This window comes from Adiantum capillus-veneris, chromosome 13, assembly GCF_014529385.1.
Source record: "Adiantum capillus-veneris isolate H3 chromosome 13, ASM1452938v2, whole genome shotgun sequence".
In the NCBI taxonomy this organism is placed as follows: domain Eukaryota; kingdom Viridiplantae; phylum Streptophyta; class Polypodiopsida; order Polypodiales; family Pteridaceae; genus Adiantum; species Adiantum capillus-veneris.
Window position 1 is genome coordinate 50,513,366 of NC_140943.1, and position 11,070 is coordinate 50,524,435.

Consider the following 11,070-nt stretch of genomic DNA (forward strand, 5'->3'; position numbering starts at 1 on the left):
TTGCTCCAAAGAAGACCAAACAATTTTGTACTTGATTAGGCTTTAGTTGACAACATTAGGAGCAAGAAATCGATTAGTGATAGGAATCTTGTACTCCATATACTTGAAAGGGAAGTATGCCGAATACTTTTCCATGCCTCTTCTTGTAGCACGCTACTTTGCTTTTTGGACCTTGTCCTCTAAGCGTTCAGGCTCCACAAACATTAATAAGGGTTGATTGCTTGTGCCTTCTGATCTCAAAATGGTCTTATCTACATCTGCAACACCAACTGTTGTAACACCCCTTGCTTTTGGTTGTGATCTTCTTGGTTGATTTCTTATCCTTCACTTGCTTGCCTTTTTTTGGTTGTGGTCTTGTTGGTTGATTTCTTATTCTTCACTTGCTTGCTTTAAAAGGCATCTTGTAGCCTATATGCAGTGATATCAAATAAATCTTCATTAACATCCCAACCTCATGAAAACATTGTCTCTTCCTTGTCTTTGACCATTTTTTCAAGGACATAGGAATTTGCCAATAGTTGATACTCAGAATTGCCGGGTACCCCAATGTTAATGCAATCAATGTCAGGATGTCCTTCAGCCATTGAAACACTTGCAGAGGCTACCTACCCTAGATCATCAAATCTGTTCTCATCTTCATCATTAGCCACAAAGACATGCACTTTATGAAATTGTGGACGTTGCACTCCATAAACTTCTAAGTGCCATCTTCTCTTATCATCACTTGCAAAGTCAATATTAATAGGAACCATCCCAGATTTTTGTTTTTGGACCATTTTTTCTTTGAACCAAAGAAAGCACATATAACTAGTTAGAATCTATAATGACACGTTAAATGTAATAATTTTTTAAAAGCGTATTGAAACTTAATTTACACACAATATTTTATTTACACTCTTCAAGACTTTTAAATTCTAAAATGAAATATTTATCCAATGTAGACATTTGATAACCAAAGTAGATGTATCCTAGATCCCATAACTCATTTAGAATAAGTTTTTTAAGGTAGTACGTCTTGAATCCTTTAAAATTAGCCATTTGAAATATGTTTCAAGATTTTATCCATCTTAGATGCACCACTTGGCCATTCTAACCAAGCCTTACAAGGTGGGTGCATCAAAGATCCACCACTTGGCTATTCTAATCAAGTCTTGAAAGGTGGGTACAATTGTTGGTCTATCTTATATCCATCTGTTAACCACTGGCGTCCACTTCTAGTAGTCATGGATCGGGCTTGTTGGTCCAATATGAAAAGGGTAAGAGTGATCGCCGATGAGAGGTGCACTCTAACAGGAACATTCAAGGGTTAGTTGGCTAAGTATGGGCGCCCAAGTGTGAATGGGGCGAGCTCATATAAAAGTCACCTAAACTTAAAAATCATTCATTCTTTCATTTGTGCAATTGAAGAGTGCTCTTGCTCCATGTCCATCTTCTTCTTCTTCATCTCCTTGTGTGTGTATGTATGCGTGAGAGAGAGAGAGAGAGAGAGAGAGAGAGAGAGAGAGAGCGCATTGCAACGATGGCACGGCGGCGGTGAAGCGGTTGAGCGCGGCGCAACGGCGGCTCCTTCTTCTTCGCGGTGAGGAATCCTCCACGAAGGCGAGCGTAGGGTGGTGAGTGACACACCCTTGCTCTCTTGAGCTTGCTAGATTAGTCTAGTTGTGTGCTTGGAGCCATTTGTGGCTCGCACACAGTGTATCGGCAAGTCTCTTACATTGACATGTGCGATAGACGCGCACATTTTTGGCGCCGCTGTCGGGGAAATGCCTTGCATTGAGCTTGAGTAACACTCTTTACTACTTTATGGTGCAATTTGAATTGTAGGAAAGGTATAGAAGGAAGGTGTGTGTGTTGAGAAAGAGTTTGTTTTGCTGCTGTGTATTGTTTTGTTAAAGGTACTGTGTGTTTTTTGTTAATAAGGTGTTGAAAGGTACAGTATTTTCTTTGTGATAAGTTGTTACGATTAAGGTAGTAGATCCATAATGTTAGTTCTGTGTAAAGTACAGTAAGTAGTTCTGCTAGCTAATGAGTTGCTATAGTAGTGTGTTAGTGTGTAACAGTAGTTGTATTAGTTGTAAGTAGGTAGGTTAGGTGTGTGTGTGCTCGCACGCAGAGCGCGGCCGCGGTGACCTTATCCAAAATAAAAAAAAAAATAAAAAAAATAAAAAAAAATTAAAGGTAGGATCGGAGTCAAGAATATCCCCCAAACCCAAGCCCAGACACAAGCCCAAGCCCACGCTCAGGTTCAAGCCTCAGTTCCCCTTTAAAATTACGTATTTAGCCTCACGTGTAGGTAAGGATCGACCTTTTTGAGGATCAACGGAGCTTCGGGTAACCGAACGCTGTGTTGTAAAGCACACCACAACCCCCTGAGCAATATGCTTGTTTCGAGCTATCACACGCTCTAATCCAAAAATTGATCATTAAAAAACATAAAAAAATGAGTGAAAATGGACGCCTAAAAAAGTAAGTGGTTAACCTTCGAGGTTATTCGCCGACGCTTGTAGAGTGCCAAAGGCACATGCATCTACGCTCTGGTCATGTGCCAGAGGCCGAGCAACTAGAGAGCATTTCGACTTACGCAAATTCTCAATATCCACCTACCTTGGTTCCTGGTCGTCAGCGGGGACCCAAGGTAGTACAAACCAAGACCCATACATAGCGGCTAGTGACTCTTCCTCAGACTACGACGTCATGGAGGGTTTCCCAATGCCTAATCTCTATTGCTCAAGCCAAGACATGCATGTCATGGGTCCACGCTCCGGACCGAGCGTGCTTAGCCGCTTGAAGAAAACCCTTAGTAGAGCCACTCACTCTGAACATGGAGTTAATGATGTACATGAGGGAGGTGGGGAAGTAAATTCGCCATTCATGACCAACGTAGACCCCATGCTCTTGGAGAGTGTGCATGTGAATGCTCCATTCACTACACACCCTGACTCTTCAGAGCTATTCCCCTCCGAGGTTATATTACTTGATGGTAGAAGCCTTGCCGAAGTACAAGAAGTTGAGCGGTATATCATCGCGGGTAGGGAAAAGGAAATTGAGAGCTTACGCAAGGCGGAGCAACGAAGAGAGTTAAAAGCAAAAGATCCTATGTCAATATCCTTGCTAGGAGAGCAACGAGTGCGCCTGACTTAACAACCACTAAGGGCCAACCCATAGAGAACAACATTACATCTAGCTCAAAGGACACCCCTAGCACCTCAAGCCTAGATGGAGCGTTCTTAAATGAGAACTGGGAGTATGAACTACAAACGAAAACTCTAACCGACCTATACACAGGTCATACCTATCACGTGGGTTGGTTAGATGTCCTACAATCCACAACGGGCACTACAAGAGGTTGTGTGCTCTTGTGACGCTGTTAGCGACGGAAATACACTGGGTTTTTATAACCCCCGACGTCGCTAAAACTGTTGCTAATAGCGTCGCTATATGCGTCGCTATATAGAGACGCTCATAGCGACGGTTATAGCGACGTTTACACAGAAGTCTATAGCGACGCTCATAGCGATGCTACAGAGCCATAAATAGCGACAGTTATAGAGACGCCCGAGAGAATTTTTTTTTGGTGACAGGGCATATTGTACTTGATTCACTTTTTAAAAAAAGTGCAAGGGTAGATAATAGACCCAAAATAGTCACCCACAAGACGCATTGTTTGCAAAATTGACAAGCGTAAAATTGACAATTGTACACATCATAGGAAAAATGAATTGATTGGCAAATGTAATAATGACAATTGTACAACATCATAGGCATAAAGAATTGATTGGCAAAATGAACTGCGGTGACAAATGTAATAATATACATGGTTCAAAAAGACGTATAAAATCCGTCTCATGATACATAAGCTATGAGAAACCCTAAACTAATGCTATCTAGCTACGGCTAAACTGACGTCGTCTGGTCAGACGTCTCATCGCGTCCAAGCGGCGTATCTGTCGGATTCTGCAAAAAAGACAATAAGACAGGTTTCAGTAAGTATAAACATATAACGACATTTATAAAACAATACAAAAAATAGAAAAGAGTAAACCCTAATACTAACCATGCCGCCGCGAGAACTGAGAATGTCTATCAAGGCGTTTAAGCCCTTCCTGCCTGCGTACTCACGCTCGTACGGTGTGGGATCACGTCCTGTCATCGACCACTGTCAAAACATACAAAGATTTCATTATGTTAGAATTAAAAAACTCATAAACCCTAAACTATCGAACATAAAGAGCAATGAGAAAACACTTACAAAATCGGCCTCAAATGATGCCCATCCACCGCTCCCCAAGTAGTGCGAGCTCCCTGCCTCTACTCGCGCTCTGGCTGCATCCTTTTATTGCTTCCACTTGTCGGGATTCTCGCGCGCTGCTTTCTTCGCATTCTTCCAATCTTCTTTGGCCAGCCAATCTGGCCTGTTCCACCCATGCTTGATTGCTTTTTGCACTTCGGAATGCTTGTGTTTGCAGTATTCGCGCATTCGAATCTTCATCAGGTCTTCATTGAAGCGCTGATCCCGTGTTGGAACGGGAAACTCATCATGAAGTATGCTGATGACTCTGGCTTTTAAATCACTTGGTACTTCACTCCATTTGTTTAGTATGTAGTGTCTAAACAGCTGAGAGCAAAGACCACGCATGCGCGAGATCACCTTCTTGCCGTCATCATCCATGATGATACTGCCGTTGAAGTTGACGGAGTAAGGCAAGCCCTCTGGCCGGTGACGCGTGAACCTGGGTGTCCCGGCAGGGGTCTCTAGCAGCGTGTCGATGGGGGTACAGACGTCAGATGTCTCCACCGGCGTCTAGGCCCCGAAGCGAGGAGTGTCGAGTGGGGTGGCTCCTGGTGGAGTAGGTAGAGGTGTGTAGCTGCTAGGAATAGTCAGCCACGCAAAACCTGGCGTAGATGGGGATGCTGTGGCTGGTGTGGGGGCGGGCAAAGAAGGGGAGGGTAAAGAGCCTCGTCGAACACGAGGCGGTGTGGAGGCATCGACGGCGGAATCCCCACAACAACCGCCACCGCCACCACTAGAGCGCCGGTGTCTAGACGAGTGTGAAGATCGTCTCGTCGACACCGAAGCTTCAGAGCGTGCTGAATGCTCCGAAAGAGAGGGAGATACGGATGGATTAGGAACACGGGATGATGCGCCAGAGCGATGACGCTCCACATACCACTGTCTCTGCTGCGGTGACAAAGAAGAAAGAAACTCCTCATCATCCATACCTGCATTAAACACATGAATATTTAAACTTAATATTGAATGAATAGAGTAGACAATGACGCAAAGACCATTAAATACAATGACGTAATGATGCATATAAATACAATGACGCAATGAATTGAGTGATAGAAGAGGCAAGTCGAAAACTCAGAATTTTCAATCAAAAGATGTGAGCGCGAGTAGAAAAGAGCGTTATACACCATGGAAGGTACTTAGAGAGCCAGAGCTTTTACAACACGGAGCAAAATTGTTCAAATACAATATTTGTGGCTTTAAGAGATCTCTCTCTCATCCTCGCATAACTCAGCATAACTTCCTATATCTATATAGAGCTCCCCGTTTAAACACATATCCTCTGTTTCATTTTGTAGCTCCTCTGCATGCACCCCATATAGAGTAGTAGCATCTTGATGCTCATCTGGCACCACCGCAACGTCTTCTGATTGAGCATCTTCTCTGATCTCCTCCATTGATGCCGTTGTGATTGGCACATGGTAGCCTTCATACGTCCTTGCACTACGAGGGGCTACCTCTATGACGTACCACCAGTTTGATGTAGACTTTGTAGGATGAAATATTACCTGCCAGAGCCACATAACTTACATGAGAGCTTTCAAGCACATAACTTGTAAAAGGGGGATGTTAACTTTTTACATACTTACTTGTTCACAATGCTCGGGTAGTACGAAAGTGTCTCTTAGGTCAGTCCATTTCTTAGTAGAATCCACCACAAGAAAACCAGACTCTCCTCTACGCACAGTAGCATTGCGACCCTCCATGATTATCTTGAACCATTGCACGTCGAACAAGTCGACAAAAAATCCTCTGTAATCGATCCTCAAAATCTCTTGTAGCGTGCCGAAGTAAGTGAGTTCCGCCACCACAGGATCTGCATCAAAGGAACGTCGTCAACTAGACTGTTCAAATTTTGCCATGATTCCACAATCTTGAGTAAAACGCTTTTTGTCGATCCGTTCCACCCTAAAATGTCGACCTTTACACCATGCTGCTGTGTATGACTTATACTACAACGAACAAAGAGTATGAGTGGCCGTTCAAATGTTTAGAAATAAAGTCACTAGCTAGTCGTACATTGCAAACTTACCTTGGTCGCGCAACCCCGAGAGTACTCCCACTCTTCCTCAGTCACTTCGTCACCGCATTGTTGTGCGCTTTTCAATTGGTTGTGCAACCATCTTAAGCTCATGAATGTTGGTGGGCTCTCCAGACCCGTCGGATCGTGCATTGGTGGTCGTCTTCCCCGTCTCCACTCGATTCGTGCCCTTTGTCGCTCTTGCTTTGCATCCTCATATTGTGAAATCCACTTTTGCATCACTGGATTGTGAAGCATGCAAAATCGGTTGATTTTAGCCTCTAGATCTTCTGTCATCTTCTTCTCAACACCGAGATTGCACATGACAATCCCAGATATGCGCTCATCATCTATGGTTTGCCATCGCGTGTCCCGGGCTTTGTCAAATCCGTCTAGCCACTCTCCAATGTACACTAGGGACTCTGATACCAACCAAACTTCTGCCATGCTACCCTCCGGACGTGCCTTTTGACGCACATATCCCTTAAGCGTTTTCATGAAACGTTCTAAGAAGAACATCCATCTGGAATGAACTGTGCCAACTATTTCCACCTCATCAACTATGTGAACAAGAAGATGCACCTGAATGGTTAGCATGGTAGTAGGAAAATGTTTCTCAAACATGCACACAAGCTCCGCAACATTTAGTTTGGCGAATGGTATGGAGTCTACGTTGATCTCCTTTTGTGAGACCCATTGCACCAGCTTTGCAAGTTTGTAGATTGTGTTACGGATGTCGAGAGACAAACATCCCTCAATGGCAACCGGTAAAATAAACTGTAAAGTATGTGCAGCAACGATATTAAAGTCCACATTTTATGCAATGATATTAAAGTCCACTATGAACGTACCTGACACATTTTATGCCAATCGTGTAACTTCAAACCGGTAAGCTTTCCTTCTTTAGTAAAACACGTTCGGAGCGAGTGCATTACGCCAGTGGGGGTCCGCAAAGATCGAATGGTCTCTTTTACTTTGCGTTCTTGGGCTCCTGTGAAAATCCATGGTGCTTTAGGGAGTTTTATCGATCCATCAGACGCTGTTTGCGGCCAATATTGCTCCATACGATCCACATTTCTAAGGTCAACTCTGGCTCCCAAAGTATCTTTCTTGCCGGTCAGATGGTCCCATAGTAGATTACCCACATTCTTGAATATGTGCATTGGATCGAGCAAGTGATTGATCATGAGTCGGGGCCAGTATGGTAACTCGTACCATAGAGATAGTCTCTTCATCCTTGGAGGCAATCCGTCATCGCACATCTCCTTCTGCTCTAACCATGCTTGTGCAGACATCCTTGGTGGCTCTCTTCCCAAAAAGCCGTCGCGTAACACATGATTCTCTGGAAGATACGCTTGATGACCTTCGTAGATTTGCTTCTTCAGTGAGGGTGCCCTATGTGCATTCAGTCTAGGTCCACATGTGACACATGCTCTGTATCCGCTTGTTTGAAGCCCTGCATGTATACACATGATAATAGGTCAACTATGGGAATAAACAAGATTTACAGTGTCTGAGTGAGGAGTGTCAATAGATCACCTGAGCATTCTGTTAGCCCGGGATAGTCATGCATGGTCCACATTAGAATGCCTCTGATTAAAGCATTCCGTCGTCCTGTGTGTCGGCTCATATCCACCACCTCTATGCCAATCCACAATTGTTGTAGCTCTTCCAATAGTGGACGAAGATACACATCCATATTCTCCACTTTATATCGCCCTGGCACAATCAAGCTTAGCCATAGGTGCCCCTTCTTCGTAGTCAACCACGGGGGAATGTTGTAGTTGATGATGACAACGGGCCATACACTGTAAGATGTTGATCTTTGACCAAATGGATTTACGCCATCCATAGCCAGGCCTAAGCGCAAATTTCGAGCTTCCCTGGCAAAATCCGACCATGTTCCATCTATATGTTTCCAGGCTGCGCAATCTGCAGGAATTCGTAGCACACCATTCGAAGATTTATTCTCCTCATGCCATGATGCTAGGGCGGCCATGGACTTACATTCGAAGAAATGCTTGATGCGAGGAAGCAGAGGAAAATGTCGCAAAACCTTTTGTGGAATTTTTGTCCCGTGGAGATCTACTCGATATCTTTCGGAATCACATTTCAGACACTTCTCCATGTCTATGTATTCCCCTCTGAAAAGAATGCAGTCATTAGGACAAGCGTGGATAGAATTGTAATCCATCCCCAAGTTTCGCAAAATCTTTCTTGCTTCATCTCGGGAATCTGGCATCACATTGTCAGCTGGTAGTATGTGCTCTTTAAGCAATCTACACAACATAAAAATACGATACAGTCGTGTAAAAATCTATCAGATCATTATACATTTAGAGTTTTATTAAAGTAAACTAATTGTAATAGATCACCTGAAAAGCGCTGTGACGCTAGTGTCACTCCATCCAAACTTTGCCTGCATGTTGAGAAGAACCAGGAGTGCTTTCAATCTAGACATACGTGCTCCATTATGAAAATGGCGTATCGGCTTCACTTTTCATATCATCATAGATAAGACTTTCTGAATCCATGATCGTCTCGATCATTTCATCAATCTCGGGCTCAAACATTGCCTCGTTGGAAATGTGCTCTGCATGATCATCCCTCGAGCTGTCAGAGGCTACATCTTGTGGCCTCACATATGCTGCTTGACCAAAGCGCCTGCGAACACGTCTATTGGGTTGCAAGATTGCTGCTTGTTGGCCAACGTCAGAGTCCGACGAGTTATAATTGGCAACAACTCGATCTATAATAGATGGATCGAACTCGCCAAATTTGCGAACGTGCTACAAAGAAACACGTCTTGTCCGTCGCACAGCATGCTTGCATTGATTACAAGGACATAAGACCCTCGTTGAGAGATAGGTGTTTCGGTTGGACGGTCCCACATCCTCGTCACTACTCATAATGAGGATAAAAATCTTATAACCTGGACAACAAATTTAATATTCTATTGGCATTCTTCATCTTATCTCTCTCTCTCTCTCTCTCTCTCTCTCTCTCTCTCTCTCTCTCTCTCTCTCTCTCTCTACCTCACATTCTCTAGTCATGTCCAATCCCCGCACACCTCGGTCTAGAGGTGCACGGAGATCAGAACCACCGGGTTATAATCTCGTCTTTATTGGTCAATACCTATATTTGTGGGTACAAGAAATCTACAGACCCACGTCTACATGATACTGCATGTAGTGGACAAAACCCCTTTGCCTCTTCTCTAGCTATAGCACTTCACAACATCTTAACATCTTTTCACAGTAGATCTTTTCACTGTTCGTCTAACTCTAAACCCTAAACCGTAAGTAATTCTTGCGTGGACTCGATCTAACGTAAATAAGCGTAAATCTAACTAAAAATAAACCTAAATCTAACTAAAAATAAACTTAAATCTAATTTAACGTAAGTCTACATCTAACCTAATCTTTAACGTCTTTTGGGATAGTTTCCTACGACATTAAAACTCTCTTCTTCTTGTGTGTGTGTGTGTGTGTGTGTGTGGGTAAACCTAAATAAACCTAAGTCTAATCTAATATAACATAAATCTAAATCTAACGTAAATTATGTTATATTAAAAACAAAGAACTAAACTAACAGGGATTATAAGAACCTTAAAACTTATTTAACACATAATTTTTCACATAACTCGGCAAGAGTTGGCATTCTCATCACTAAAGATGTGAGAGTTAACTTCCGGCGGTGACGCTGCCTCATCTCCATCCACATCTGATGACAGCAATTGGCCCTTTGGACCGTTCTTGCTCTTGTTACTAACTTTGAAGTTGCTGTTGAATGACTAGAGGTTGTCTAGATGGTCATTGTCGGGGATGTAGTGACTCTTGCCGCCCTGAAGATCCACCTTCTTCCCTATCTTCTGAAGACATTTCACCAGTACTTTTGGATCGACGGAGCCCACCAAGAGTGAAGGCAGCAATACCCTATATTCCATTGAGGGCTTTCTTCACCCGCTTCATGCAGGCATCGCAGTCTATGGAGACCTAAATCTAATCTAATATAACGCAAATCTAAATCTAGCGTAAATAAACGTAAATCTAACTAAAAATAAACCTAAATCTAATCTAATTTAACTTAAATAAACCTAAATCTAATTTAACGTAAGTCTACATCTAACCTAATCTTTAACGTCTTTTAGGATAGTTTCTTGCGTAATAAACTTAAATCTAATATAACGTAAGTCTACATCTAACCTAATCTTTAACGTCTTTTAGGGTAGTTTCCTAAGACGTTATAACTCTCTTCTTCTTGTGTGTGTGCGCGTGTGTGGATGTGTGTGCCAATAAAAAGAGATAAATGGTATATCCTTTCTATCACCCATGCCAAGTATGATAGATTGGTTATGCCATTTCCCTCTTGAATAATAGGTCTTGAGTTCAACTCCTCGTCGGCTAGATCTTTAGGTCTTTTAATTTTAATTAGTTTCCTACGACGTTAAATTAGTTTCTCTCTCTTTCTCTCTCAATGTGTGTGCGTTTTTTTGTTTATGCATGCTTTCTCTCTCTTTTCCTCTCTCAATGTGTGCGTTTTTTGTTTATGCATGTTCTCTCTCTCTTTTCCTCTCTCAATGTGTGCGCTTTTTGTTTATGCATGCTCTCTCTCTCTTTTTCTCTCTCAATGTGTGTGTGCATTCTTTGTTTATGTATGTGTGTGTGCGTTTTTGTTTATGTTTGTACTCTTTCTCTCTCTCTCTCTCTCTCTCTCTCTCTCTCTCAAAAACACTATGTGTGTGTGTGTGTGTGAGAGA